Source organism: Meriones unguiculatus, chromosome 21 (genome assembly GCF_030254825.1).
Source record: "Meriones unguiculatus strain TT.TT164.6M chromosome 21, Bangor_MerUng_6.1, whole genome shotgun sequence".
NCBI lineage: Eukaryota > Metazoa > Chordata > Mammalia > Rodentia > Muridae > Meriones > Meriones unguiculatus.
In genome coordinates this window covers 9,076,205-9,091,770 of record NC_083368.1, presented here as the reverse complement: position 1 = coordinate 9,091,770, position 15,566 = coordinate 9,076,205, and the positions used below count along the sequence as shown (strand labels likewise).

Genomic DNA, 15,566 nt, shown 5'->3' with positions numbered 1-15,566 from the left:
GGATATATATATAATATATATTATATATTATTATAGGTAATGTTAAATACATACTCAATTATATTTTAACTTATAATGCATTTATTAGCATAAAGATTTCTTGAAAATTAAGGCATTTCTAAAAATTTTGTTGTGGACATAATGTATTTTTCCCAATGCTCATATGATGAATATATAAGCTCTATTGTTTGGAGAATAAGATTTGTGAAGAGAGGTGGTAAATATTAAGAGAGGTTATAAGGATGCAAGCCAACAGTATTAGTGTTCTTATGAGATGAGATGACAAAGCTTATTTATTCATATTCATTCAGTTATCCCGCTACACCAAATCCACTGCAAAACATCATTTGACCACACAACAAGCAGTTGATTATCTTTTATGTAATGGGAAAACCCTCATCAGACAATAACTCTGCTGGCATTTTGATCTTTCACTCCTTCAAACCATGGAAAATAGATTACACATCTCTCTCTTGCCAGGCATCACTATTGTTATATCCAATTACAGCAAGCTGTTTCGTAGGTTGCCTACTGATGTACCTAGGCTTCCCATCACACTATAGCTTGAGAAACAGATATATTTTCTTGTACCTTTTATATTTCTTTGCTTTATCCCATTCCTTATCAGGTACACTGGAACAAGCAAAGCTGTAGACAAGTTACAGGCTCATTTTGTCAAATTACACAGATCTAAACTTTAGCATTAAATTTAAAATTTGAAGAGAACTTAATTAAATTCTGCTCTATATGCATTTATCAGGGCAGTCTATCTGATATGGTTGTTGAAAGGATTACAATAGTTAATGACACCTAGAATTTAATGAATATTGTTACTATTATTATTGACTATTGATTGAAAGAATGAATGAGACTTAAACATCGGGAATGATGGTAGGCCCTTTCTAAATTGGATTAAATTACAAACTTAAACTTTCTTCTAAATGGCTATACAAGTCAAATTAAATAGTGCACATGACAAGCTAGAATTAAGTGTTCTATTAGATTCTGACTGTGGAAACTTCGTTCTTCCTGGGGACAATTTGATTCAACACTATTTGGAATTTCTCCATTATTTCACATTTTCAGTGGATGATGGCTTTATTTTGATCTGGATTTAGATTTTTAAGTTAGATCTGGATTTAGATTTTTTTCATTATTTATTACAGTTTATTGACTTTGTATCCCGCCTGTGGTCTCCTCCCTCATCTACTCATATCCCGCCATCCCACTCGGGGGTGGCGCCTTGCCAGGCCACAGGGGAATACAATGCAGCCACTCCTGATGGATTTAGATTTTAAAAACTGAAATCTAGAAGAGACATCTTTCTGTATATTGCCATCTAAAAAACTAACAAGGGAAAGGTTCTGGTTGAAACAATTTAATCAGCCCAATTCTTCACTCTGTAGTGTTGTGTGTGTGTATGAAAAATTTTGGATAATTCAAACAACTAGTTTATGGGGTGTACAGAGGGATGATACTTTTACTCCCTTTCAAAGACAAGAGTGTCATAAACTACATGATCTTCTAAGAACGTTGTCATGTTCCAAATGTATCTTCTCACATGCCTTAGGCTGGATCAACAGAGTGCTCTCAGACTAGCTATTTGGTGTTGTTAAAAAGTAGAGAATTCATTGGAGCTTTCTTATGTCTTAGAGAAGACAGCACCTGCTCTCCCTGCTGTAACTGAATATGTTTTTATCATGAAGGGTAAATAAAAACATGCACCAGGGCTCAACACTGGCAAATGTGAACCTTCCCTTTCTACTTCCTGATTTGGTTAAGGTTGCTAAAGCCCAGCTGAGCTCCAAAAAGTTTCATGGAGAAACCAACAAAACAAACTAGAATTTTGGGGTGATCTCCAGGTGCTTATGAAATTTAAATTGTTTGAACTATCACTTATTACATTTAAACTTAAATGCAACATCTCTTGGAAAACTCATTGTAGCCCAATAATAATTGTAATTCCTGAAAGGGCATCTCAAGAGAGAAGAATTGTGAGAGGACAGGAAGCATGTGCTAACCATGAAGCACTCTCTTCAGGTCTCCCTGCCCCGTCTGAGAGATTCAGATGTGATCTAAGAGACTTAACATGCACCCTCTCAGCACTTGTTTTGCTATGAAGCTTGAGTTGACATAAAAATTAGATTACTTTGTCACTGCTCAAAGCTTAAAGGGTCTAATCATCACCTTGTTAAGCATAATTTTGCTGTGACCTTATGCAGATGGGTTCATACTACAATCTAAGTCAAATAAAGAAGCCAACTTTCTTAAAATGATAGGACCATTATTCTGCCTATAAATGATTTAAAATCCTGTAGTGCAATCTTTAATGAAGAATAATTGTAGGTATTGCATTCAATATTGTATTCCAAAGTTACAAATAAGTGTAAGATAATAACATTTTGTTTGCATATTTTACTGGGAGAAACTTTTTTTTTTGGTTCTCTGACTTCAGCATAGGATCCCAGTCATTATCTGCTTGAATGAAACCTGCATTTTTATAACCCGACAAGAGGCAAGATGAGGTAATAGCTTCAAGACACACAAAGCAGGACTCTCTCCTGACTCACTTAAATCAAAGGAATTCATTTCAATGAATTGAAAAAACATTCAGTTGACTTTTATGCTCCTATTTTAGAGCAAATAAGAGAAGGGTTTTGTTTTGTTTTGTTTTGTTTTTGTTTTGTTTTTTCCTACAGGAGTGCGGAGCCATTGTCACGAGCCACGCTAGCTGCATTGGAAGGGTACACTGGCTGCATTCCTTACAGAGGCTGTTTTGTGTGGTTCTGATACTGTCTCTTCAAATTGTGCAGCCTGGAACCTAGAGGAAAGATGAAAGGATGCAGATGTGGCAATGAGCAAATAAAGACAGTCTCTGAACTGGATCTGAGAGGTGATTCAAAGATACAAGACAAAGGCCATAGGGCAAGAAACAAGCGTGTAAAGGCAGGTGCAGTCAGCTATTTGATCCAATTATAGTAGAGACCTTGACTTAAAAAAGATTATATATAACTTCTCCTGGAAGTGAGAAGGGGGTATTTTTTAGCATATAGGAAGCTGTGTTCATTTAGTTCTTTTTATGTAAATCATACAAAGAATCTTAGATTGACTGAAAAGATATTTGTCAATATTCAAGCAATAAAGGGTACAAGACAGAGATTGTGGGACTCTACATTTACCCGAGCAAGGCTTTTCTGAGGAAAGCAATAAAAGAACCTTTAAGGAAAAGGATTTGACAGTTTGGAAATCACTATTTTCTTTTGTACGTGAGAAGAAAATAAATTAAGAAAAAATATGATAAAATGGCAAACGCTAGATATCCTTGGCATGAAATGACTTGGCAGACATTAGTAAGAATTATAAAATCTGCTTAAGAGAAGACTACTTATAATTTAAAGAAGGAAGAAAATTAGTTGCTTCTCTGATGCAAACAAGTGAACTGCACCTGACTGCACACCCAGAGTTTCCTCAGGTTTCCAAGAACATGAATTCTCAGTACTGATCGCTAGGCCTTACAAACTACAGGAGTTTACAGAAAGGGCTTTTCAGCCCTGTCTTAGTAAAGGAAATGCTATTCTGAGTGAGAAGGTCTGTCCCAAAGTCCAGGCCCTGGAACTAACAGAAAGACACATTTCCCTGTTCTGGTAACTGGAGTACAGCTATTTCCTGGCTTTTGTTTTCCATAAGGTTTATTTTTCTATGTTTATTTATGTCATTTGCATGTACCATGCCCTGAGATCAGAAGTGAATTAGAGCTGGTTCTCTCCTCTTACCAAGCAAGTCCCAGGAACACACTTAGGCCATCATTAAATGCCTTTACCCACTGAGCCACCAGCTCCCTCCTTCCACTTTCCACAAGTTTTTATGCTGTTGTGGGAAGGTAGATATAGTTTATATTTCCCCCTCAGTTTTGGGAAGTGTTGGAAAAAATTTATTCCTTTTCCCATTTTTATGTGTTAAGTCATTTATTTAATTTTCTCCAGTCTTTGGAGCCAGAGCCTAGCCTTCTGGCCCTGGGTTTACCAACGAGCCACATTCCTGCCAGGGATTTCTATTGGTACCACTTCAAGAACATAGGGAAATAAATAGATAAAAAACATAAAATATACTTTTAAGAACTTTAAATAAACCTATAGCGTTATCCTATATCAAGTTGGAAAATAAAGGGGAAGAAACACTAAATACTAATAGCGATTTTCTCAGGATGGTAGGTGATGAATAATTTCTGTTTTTGCCAACAAGACTTGAGTTAATCTTTAACTCACCTTGGGGAATAAATGCATATGGAAGTTTAAGGATACTCTTTTCAGGGCATTTATATTTGTTTTGTGAGTCAGCTTAGAGCCACAGAGGGGAGGAAAGCCTGCTGAGCACGTTGCCACACAGCAGAGGCCGAGAGGCTGTGCTGGCCAGAAAGCCTGATTAGCTGATGAAACATTTTTGGAAGGTGAGGAGAAACTTCAGGGTAGTAAATATGACATATGACTTTAGCATACTGTTAATATTTTGTTTCTGATTTTTCTTTATTAAGTATTGACTTTATTCTACTATGTCATTTATTTGATAATTCTCTATTATTTATCTTAAAATTTTCAATGTAGTTTTTTTTTTTCCACCCAAAAGTTTTTGTGGAAGAAGCTAGAACAGGATAGATAAAATCAAGGTTGACAGAGTTCTGTGTGGCTCTCTGCCTTAGTTTTTTGTTTGATTATTTTTTGTTGTTGTTTTGCTTGTGCTTTGTGTTTGTTTGTTCCTTTCTTTTTATTGTTTGTTGTTTTATTACCATTTGGGTTCTATTTTTAGATTGGGAACTAAAAATTCATTACCGTTGCAAAGAACCACAAAAACAAATGAAAATGTAAGTATCACAAAACCTAGAATATTTACAGGACATCTCCACTCCCTTGTATACAGACCACCACATAGTTCCAGGATCTTTCAGAATCTTCTGTGTGATAGTGAAATAGGACAAAGGGTGCACCCACTGCAGATTCATTCCTTACTGTTGGGAAAGACTGCCTCAGACCACAGAGCAGTGCTGGCAGCCTCCCTAGCTCTTGAGCCCATACCACCTTCTCAAATCCTTCAGCCAGACGAGGTAAGATCACCCCAGTGCACTTTCTGCAATCCCCCTGACGCTGCTTTTCTCATCAGTATGACCAAATACCAGACAAGAAGCAACTCTAAAGAATAATCTCTTTTGGTTTATAGTTTAGGGTGTAGTCCATGTTGGTGGGGAAAGCAAGATGACAGGAGTGTGGGGCTTTTTGTTTTTTTCTGAATGAAACAGGAGTCATAGAATCATTGTGTCAGGATGTAAATCTGGGCTATATCCTTCAAGGGCCATCCCCAGCACATATTTTATCCAGCCAGGCTCTACCTCCTAAAGGTTTCACAGCCTCACTTAACAATACCTCTCTGAGAACCAATGTCAGACAGATGAGCCTGTGGAGATATTTCACATGCCAACCAGAAGGCTGTATAGTACTGAGAGGAGAGGGTTTAGAAAGCCAACCTTTAACATTGTTACCCTACAAAAAGTGAGGCAGAAAGCATTCAGCTGGTCTCCAGGTGCGGTCAGCAGGAGGATCTCTGAGACAGAAACTCATGTTCATAACTAACCACTAGAATACGGAAGATTAGAGTCATGGTCTCATCCTTCACAGTTAACAGGGGCCACGATATAAAGTAGTCAGAAATTGAAGGAGAATATGAGTGGATTCTGTATTCTTTTCTTATTTCTCAGTTAGATTTACCTGCATTACTTTAAGGCAATGCTATGCAAAGGTTTTGACTTAATTTTTTTTTTATTGCTTTGCAGACTGATCCCCCACCCTCCCAGTCTCACCCTCATGCCCCCTCCTCCCTTTCCCACTTCTCCTTCTCAGAGAAGGGGAGGCTGCCAAGGAGTACCAAACCTCCTTGACACCTCAAGTCACAACAGGACTAAGAGCATCATATCCCACTGGGGCCTGACAAGGCAGCCCACCTAGGTAGAGGAAAGGGATCCAGTGGTTGGCAACAAAGACAGCCCTTACTTCCGTTTTTAGGGGACCCAGATATTGACCATGCTGTATATCTGCTAAAAATATGAGGGTCTCTAGGCCCAGGTCACACATGCTCTTTGCTCGGTGGTTCAGTCTCTGTGAGCTCCATGGGCCCAGGATAGTTGACTCTGTAAGACTGCCACTCTTTAACTCCTAATAAAAGTATCTATAGAATCTTTTTTGTGCTATTTAAAAATTTTCTTTTTGGGTTATTTTTTTAATTCTTTATTAATTATACTTTATTCACTTTGTATCCCCCTTAAGGTTGCCTCCTTCCTCCCATCCCAATCCCTCCCTTCCTCCACCCTCTGCATGCATGCCCCTCCCCAAGTCCACTGATAGGGGAGGTCTTCTTTTCCTTCCTTCTGACCCTAGTCAATTAGGTCTCATCAGGAGTGGCTGCAGTGTCTTCTTCTGTGCCCTGGTAATGCTGCTTCCCCCTCGGGGAGGTAATTAAAGAGCAGGCCAATCAGTTCATGTCAGAGACAGTCCTTGTTCCTATTACAATGGAACCCACTTGGATACTGAACTGCCATGGGCAACATCTGTGCAGGGGTCTTAGGTTATCTTTTGTTTTTAAAAATATAAATGTTTACATTTTTTACAATTTGATATATGATAAACTGCATCCGTATCTTTTATAGAGATTTATGGAAACTTTAAAAGAACTAATTTAGAATATAAAGGAAACCGAAGGAAAGTTGATTTGGTAATAAATTTTGGATTTATACTTGATCAGAATGCTAGTCAAACTTTGCATTCAGAATGGCAACTTAATTCTAAAGCGAGCATTCATTTATATATCGAATAAGTATGTTTCAAGCTAGAATAATATCATAGATAACAATATTTTGTATATATATACATACATATACAGACACTCCCGCATGCACACACACACTGGCACAGCACCAATCCACCAAAATCTGCCTGATTAGAGAATAATCTAACAGCTAAGGTGCTGCTCTGTATACATCCCATACAAAGTACCAAAGAAAAAGAGAGAGCCACAAATCACAAATCTTAGTATCATAAGGTAAGCAAGCTTTATTTTTAAAAATCTTTGATCTCACTCATTTAACTACGTCAATGGGAACAGAAATATACTTATTTTTAAATCCTATTCTAGTTTGGTCTCTGCTGCTGTGATAAAATACTATAACCAAAAAACAATTTAAGGGATTAAATGGTCTAATTCATCTTACACTTCCATGTTGCAGTCCTTTATTGAGGTAAGTTAAGGCAGGAATTGAAACAGGAACCATTGTAGAGTGATGTTTGCTGGCTTGTTTTCTGGTTCCCTCCCTCTCAGGATTATGCTTAGTTAGCAGTTATCTTACACAGCCAAGGACCACCTGTCTAGGGATGATTTCATTCACAGTGTCCTGAGTTCTATAGCATCAATTAGGAATCAATTAAGAGTCAGTCTGCCTCCCCCACCCCTCCCCCTGCAGAAATGCTCACAGGCCAATTTTTTTAACTTTTATTAATTACACTTTATTCACTTTGTATTCCCCCATAAGCCCCTCCTCCCCTCCTAATCCCACCTTCCCTCTCCCTTCTTCACGCATGCCCCTCCCCACGTCCACTGATAGGGGAGGTCCTCCTCTCCTTCCTTCTGATGTTAGTCTATCAGATCTCATCAGGAGTGGTTGCATTGTCGTGGCCTGGTAAGGCTTCTCCTCCCTCAGGGGGAGGTGATCAAAGAGCAGGCCAATTAGTTCATGTCAGAGACAGTCCCTGTTCCCATTACTATGTAACCCACTTGGACACTGAACTGCCGTGGGCTACATCTGTGCAGGGGTTTTAAGTTGCATGCATGGTACTGTCTCTGGAAAGACCCCTGTGTTCAAATTTTCTTGTTCTGTTGCTCTCCTTGTAGAGTTCCTGTTCTCTCCAGATCTTACTATTTCCCACTTCTTTCATAAGATTCCATGCACTCTTTCCAAGAGTTGGCCATTTTGATCAAGGCAATTCTTCAATCAATGCTTTCCTTTCATACACATCTAGGCTGTGTCAAGCTCAAAGTTGAAAGCTAACTAGAACATATCTTCAAAATTCTGCTATAATTTAGATGTAGAATGTTCCCCAAAGATAAAAATAATCAAGGAGTTCTTCCCCCCTTTGGATTGAACATATTATAAGGTGAAAGATTATGCAAAGTAAGGCTTCATAGGAGGAACAGATGCCTTCAAAGGTGATATAGAACACTGATATCTCTCACCATTCTCTTCTGTTTTCATGCACACAGGAAGCTAATGGACTGTATGCCTTCATATCATGATCACCTGCCCCATTCTTGCTTAAAGCAATAAGATCAAATGTCCCCACTGTCAGCCAAATTAACTTTCTTTTCCTTGTAAGTTTATTATCTCAGTTATTGTGTTATAGTAGTGGAAAACTCACTAATGCAAATCCTTAGTATTAAATATAATCTTTAAAGAACTGAGAAAACTGAGATCTCAGTATCCTGGAAAATATACACATTTAAAATGTTGCTTATTCTAATTCCTATTTTGAAAGAGTTAAGAAAATATAAATATAGAGCCCCATCATGTGATTATTACCACCATATTTCTTGTGATATATAGGGTCAGACATGACTGAACATCTTCATATCACCGTCCCTTGTTTAAACATATCCTGATAATCAAACACTTTCCATAAAAATTCAATAGCTTTCATGGTCATGAACATTGGATTTATTTCTGCCGTTTATGTTTCCAAATTTCTTCTGTAAAATATCATTGCCAAGGCTAAAATTTATACATTTGAAGTGTGTCCTTGATGAGATCAAACATTTGTATTTAACTGAAGTGATTTCAAAACTCAAGATTTCCGTGTTTTAAAGGAGTATACATGTGCCTGGTTTCTTCTTGAGTGGCCTAGCTAGTGAGAAATTAACTTTTCTCTGTTTTGATGCCTAATTGGGATTAACCGACACATTGTACATACAGCAATTATTAATTGATAATCCAGCAATGCTTAAATCCCTTTACAGTTCAGAATCTTCCTCCTGCTAGGTGCCTGTAATATACAGTTAATATTGATTGTCATAGTGGCTGAATCTGGAATCAGGAAGAGAAATAGCTGGTGGTTGGTGTGCAACAGCATTTCTAGGAAAGGAATAACACAAAAGGAATCTCTCCTGGAATTGGCCTCACCTTCTGACAATTGCCCAGTTATGAAAAGGACTGATGAAAAGGCACCATTGCTGGCTTTCTGCCTTTGCTTTTTGCTAATGAGTATGTCACTGTCTGTTGATGCTCTCCTTGGCTAACATGAGAATCCAGCTCCTTGGGCCTTTCAAGGGGAATTGAAGGCCAGTGACCATCTAGGGATCTTATAGCTACAACACCAGCCTGGAACTGCTGAGGTTCCACCTTCATGGAACCTCAGCTAACAGGTTCTCAGTCTCTCTAGCATGCAATTGGCACTGCTGATAACTCAGCACTCATGTTATAAGGGTGTAAGCCAACCTACTAAAGCTGCCTTGAAAACACATATTGTCTTCTCCATGACCATGCATGGAGACCCCCTGCTCAGATGTAGCCAGTAGGCAGCTGAGTCTCCATGTGGGTCTCTGAGTAAGGGGAGCAGTTCATGCCTCTGTCATGAACTCGATTGCCTGGTCTTTGTTCACTTGTCCCTGGTGATGCAGCCTTGCCAGGACACAGGGTCAGAGGATCCAGGCAGTCCTGATGAGACTTGATAAGCTATGGGCAGATAGCATGGAAGGAGAACTTATGGGAGAAGAACACTGCCTTTCAGTATACTAGGGGAAGGTGATAAGCAGGAAGAGAGAGGGCGGTTGGGACTGGGAGGAGAGTAGGGAGGGGGCTACAATCACAATATATACAAAGAATACATTGTAAAAAATAATAAAAAAGAAAGAAAACATTGTCTCCTGTTTTTTTAGTTTATATCAAGTACTATAGCATACATTGTATCAATTCAGTTCCTTACAGAACCCTGATAAATACAGCATTGTTAGACAAAACAAATTAACTAGTTTTCTGTTTTATGTAGTCTATCATTATTGTTTCTCTTTATTTAAACAATGTTAGTTGATCAAATTCTTAGAATCTAAGAAGTAACTGAGCCCTACTTGGAGTGAAATAGGCAAGCACTGTTTGACTCTTTCTTCTTTGGACTGTTTCTCTCATTCTCTCATGAAGTTTTATCTTTCCTGGCATCCTGACCTTAAGGGTAAGGAGTCTACACATCACTTAGCCAGACTCTTGAGCCAGTGCCAGCTTCTTCCAGTAGACTGCTGTGACTGGATTTTCCTACTGCCTTGTTCCACACACCCGCATTCTGGTAAGAGAAGGATGAAGTGAGTGACTGCATGCATTAGCTGCAGTGGTCACTTCCCGCTGGCGTGGTCGGCACTGGGTTTACATGACTTTCACAGCGGTGGCCCACAGGCAACTGCACTTAGCGCAAAGTAGGTCGTCATGTTCTGTAGAAACACGTGGCAGTTTGAGTCTTTCTGCTTTTCAGATTGTACCACCAGACACTGAAGGAGACTTGCACACAACTTGCTCTTTTCCTTTCACACGAAACAGCATATTTGCATTTTATTTTTTTATCTGTATGATTGCCTTTATATACACGAAAGTAATACTGATATAATTTACTTTTCAACCTAATGATCTTTAATTCTTTTATGAGTTTCTTTTATGACACAGTTTTCTTAAACTCTTTAGTAACTTTCGTAGATGATTTTAGCAAAGTCTAGCCTTGTTTCCTCCTTTGACCTTTGATCAACTACAATTCTCAGGTTGTTTTTTTTTCCACCTAAATGTCTATTAAGAAATACCTGCGGGGTTTTATCATAGGCTTTTTATTTTCTTCCTACCAGAGAAAACCTCGGCCTTTCTCCTTGTCCAATTTATTTATATTATCTGAAGCCACTTGGTTGTCCTTTTGATAACAGTAAAGAAGGTCACTGCTTGCTTGTGTTTCATCATGAAGTACAGGCTTTTATGAGAAAAATATTTTTTTAAAGTGTGAGCTTCAGGAAGGATGGCAGTGATGGGAAACAGTTGTGGAGAGAGTGGAGGTAGGGGTAGAGGTGTGGGGGAGGACTGGGAGAGAGAAAATAAATCAGTGATGGTTGGTCATCTCTGGGACAGCAGAGGCTCCTGGGAGTCTATGGGGGTAACTCTAGCTGAGACCCCCTAGCAAAGAGGTTTAAGGGCCTGAAGTTACCACATCTTGTAGCCAGGTGGGACTGCTAGTGGGGGGAGGGAAACACCAACTTACACATAAAACCGTTGTCCCAAAATATATGTTCCCAATTCCACATTTGGCTAAGGCTGAGGATCTGGCTTGCTTCCATGTATGTGGACCTATCTGCATTGCCCACATGGCACGCCTGGGTTGACTACCCAGAGGCTATTTAAGCTGTGGGCTGGCTTTCCCCAGGGTCCGAGGATTGTTCAAGGTTTCTGAATAAACTGCATTGAAAAAAAAATATATGTTCCCTATAAGAAGTGTAGGAATGAAGTGTACGAATAAAGATGGAGCAGAAATCGAGGGAATGGCAAACCTATTTTCTAGCCTACCTTGAACCCACCCCGGAGAGAGACAACCCCTGTCACTATTAATGATGCTCTGCTGTCCTTGCAGACAGGAGCTTGGCATAACTGTCCTCTGAGAGGCTTCATCCAGCAGCTGATGGAAACAGATGCAGAGACCCACAGCCAAAGAATAGGCTGAGGTCCGGGAGTCTTGTGGAAGAGTGAGAGGAAGGATAGAGGAGACTGGAGGAGTCAAGGACACCACAAGAAGCCCTACAGAGTCAACTAACCTGGTCCATGGGGTCTTACAGAAACTGACCCACCAGTCAAAGGGCTTGGATGAGCTGGACCTGTACCGCCTACTCATATGTAGCCAGTGTGCAGTTTGCTCAAGATATGGGTCTCCTAACACAGGGATCAGATGCTTTCTCTGGCTCTGTTGCAGACCTTTAGATCCCTCTCCCCTTGCTGGGCTGCCTTGCCTGGCCTCAATGGGAGAGGATACCTTTAGCTCTCCTGTGACTTAAGATGCCAGGGTGGGTTGGTAGCCCTCGGAGGTCTCCCCTTCTCTGACAAGAAGGTATGTGGAAGGGGTATGAGGGTGGACTTGGAGGAGAGGAGAGAGGGCGCTGGGATCAGGCTGTCAAGCGATTAAAGAAAGAAAGAAAGAAAAAAGAATATCGCCATTACTGAATGCATCATTCTAAACCCAGAGGTAACAATTCAGTAACAGTCAACTTTTTATATTTTATATACACTTTGTAGCAATAAAACATAAATACTGCCTTGTTTGCTTGAGCCTCTAAAGTATGAAATAGCTTGGAGAAAAGGAAAATAACAACACTATGCTTTCCTTACATAATGTAAGAAATATAATTTTAAATGTCATAGAAATTAATGACAGACATAAATAGCTATCATTCAGTACATTTATAACATTTCATTTTGGTAAATTGTTAATAGTAGTAGAATTCTTAATTGATAACAAGAATTGATAATATTGATAATATTTTCTGTTTACTTCCCATAGATTTAAATTCCTTCTATGCACTGAGTCTTGATGTTTTAAAATTATTTCTATGTACATCATGGTAGCTAAAGTGCTTCCCAAACACTCTTCTTTCTTTAAAGCTATTATCAAGAGACCAATCAATGCAGTATGGGTTTTCTTTTTCCTGGAGGCCTTCCACAAACACAGTGCTATTTCATCTCATCGAGGGACACCTGCTGCACGGCCACTGCTGCAGAATACTTTGCTCTTAATGATCTAATTGCCACAACCAGGCTTGGCAGACAACAAAACCTCTGTCAGCTTCTTGGATCCATCTTAGTTTTAATGTGACCTCTGCTGTTGGTGCTGCTAAGCACTAAAGCTTCGATTGCTTCAGGCAACCTAGCCTGTGCGTTTCACAGCTTCCAGAAAGGGCTTCCTCTATTTCCTGCTTGTTATTGGACCTAACTGTAAAACCTTAAATCACTTGTGTCTTCCCTGGTATTATTCATATTTTTTGTTTTTCCTTACCAAAAGTAAGAATTCTGCTCAAGCCAGATGTTTAAGAAGATTATAATTCCAACATGAAAGTATGAAACAAATTTTTGCTATTTTGAATAAATGTTTCCATCTATACGTTATGCTAAGCTACTGGTAAGACATAAGAGCCAAAGGAATATTTGAATATTTTCTTTGTATCCTATGTACCTGACTAGTTTTTGTATTTGTATATAAATGGGATGAAACTATAACTAGATTTGGAGAAGGATTCTGCACTTTCTATGAAAGAAAAAAAATGCATGGATCTTCAGTTGTGTATCACTATGGGAAGGACACGCCACAGCCAAGTGGGACTTCATTTCTCCGGTGGCTGAGCTTTTGTCCTTCTAATGAACTAACAGTTTCTCAGGCAAGTTATTAAGCCTTAAAACTCAGCACTTCATACAGAAATGTTATATCACATTTTGATAATTTGTCTCTAATTTTGAGCTCCCTTCAAATGGTGGGGTAAATCAAAAAAATTTCTTATTAAGAGAAATTTTGATACGTTTCTCTATTTTTAAAAGTGGATCCACCTCTTAATACAATGCAAAGTACAGTAGAAATTATATAATCAATTTATCTAATACTATTTGAACAGAAAACAGACGAGGTCCAGGAAACAGAATCTGATGAAATTACAGGAAAACAAAGAAGGTAAAATAGAAATTATTCTATGGTTTTCCATAAAAAGTCACATAGAATGAGAACCCATCCCTATATTACAAATGCTGTGTTTCTCCTAAAAATAATTGTACACTTACCAATTTTCTTTGCAAGGAAAATTATACATTAATATAATGTGTTCTATGTGAGAGGGAGGAGTATGACAATTTTCCATAGTCCTGAACAAAAATTGTCTCATGCTTAATGGAAGTGTACTTATTCAAATCATGTCACTGCTCCAAATGACTACAATCAGCCACTTGGAAATGTCTGAGCTGGGACTGAATGATTTCTCATCTCAGTCCAGGATACGAATCATAGCAACCTTGAAAGAGTAAAAAGAAGAAATTCCCTGGCAAAGCGTTTCCAATACATTTGCATTTAAAGCACAAAACTTTTATTCAGGTACTCCTGGGTATTACAGCCTTCTGCAGCTTCAGACTGAATAACGCTTCAGAAGTGTCTGAGAGATGAGAGCCATTCTCATCAGGAGGATTCAGTCACTTACTCATGATGATTAGATTCAGACAGATGCCTTCATTTTATTAATTACACATTTCAAAGCACAGTCCACATTAATCCAAGCTGTTTGTTGAATTATGCTAAAATAGAATTACTTCTCACCCTTGATTATTAAAAAGAACTTCAGAAATTTTATTTTTCTATGATAATAAAAATTAATAATCCTGAAAATAGTATATTTACTGAATTTTAAAAATAAAAATTATCGTCAAAGTACATAAAGACCCTTCAGTATATCTGAATCACTGTGATTAATAAAGTGGTACCAATTGCTTAAATAGCATCTTGATCTCATATTATAAGCAGCTCTAAATAACACCAGCTTCCAGTACAACTTAGTAAGATTATTTACGCAACGCATAGGCAGTTTTGTGGTGACTTGCCTACAAAATACACTGGTACAATTATGGCAAAAGGCTGTGGCAGTAAGCAGCCGCTATTTCATGGAAATTCAGGCTCACGTCGCGAGATGGAACCCACTCCTGGCACTGCCCGGTGGCCAGGAACCTGAGACTAGATACTGTCTAGACCAACTTCACCCAGAAGCTATCTATCTCCACTTGATAACTTTCACAAAAAGGAAAAGTTAGTTTTCCCCAATGGACTCTCACTGGGTACGCTTGGCTGCAGTTCCCATGGAACAAACTCAGGGTTATTGTTGGAGTCTTGTTTGTTTGTTTGTTTGTTTTTTGGTGTTGTTTGTTTGTTTCACAAAGCATTGCCTGGGTACTTTTTCCCCATAGGTCTTTGCTTATACATTATGTTTTTGTTTTTGTTGGTTTTCTTTGTGTGAGAATGTGTGTTTCTCAGCATCTGTGTGTGTTTCTTGTGCTTTTTCTTTGGTTCTTTTTTTCTGTTTTTTTTTTCCCTCTGGTTTATTTTCATTTTATTTTTAATTTTCCTGTTTATATTTTAAAGAGAGAGAAACAAAGGTGTAAATTTGGGTGGGTCAGAAAGTGGACAGGTAGGAAAATTCTGATTATATTAATGAAAATATAATATATGAAAAACCTATTTTCAATGAAAAATAAATTAAAAAATAAAAACATTCACAAACCCTGTGAATATGTTAATAAAGTAAAAAGACTTTTTTCACAATGATATTTGCAGCCTCAGTAAACAAGTGTATCTAAAGCTGGAGAGCAGGGGAGGCAGTGTAGCTCAGAGAACATATCAGCATCAGTAAGCTCATTAGCATAAATGTAGATAATATATCTGTGAGATATTTCTCTTTTCTATTTTCTTTTTAAAATTTTTTTATCAATTACAGTTTAT

General features: G+C 38.4%; 1 protein-coding gene across 2 annotated transcripts in view; it reads right to left on the bottom strand.

Annotated features, from left to right (window-relative positions):
• Grid2 (glutamate ionotropic receptor delta type subunit 2) overlaps positions 1-15,566 on the bottom strand; it is a 1,564,629-nt gene that overhangs the window by 594,157 nt on the left and 954,906 nt on the right. The gene's annotated exons all lie outside the window — the stretch shown is intronic.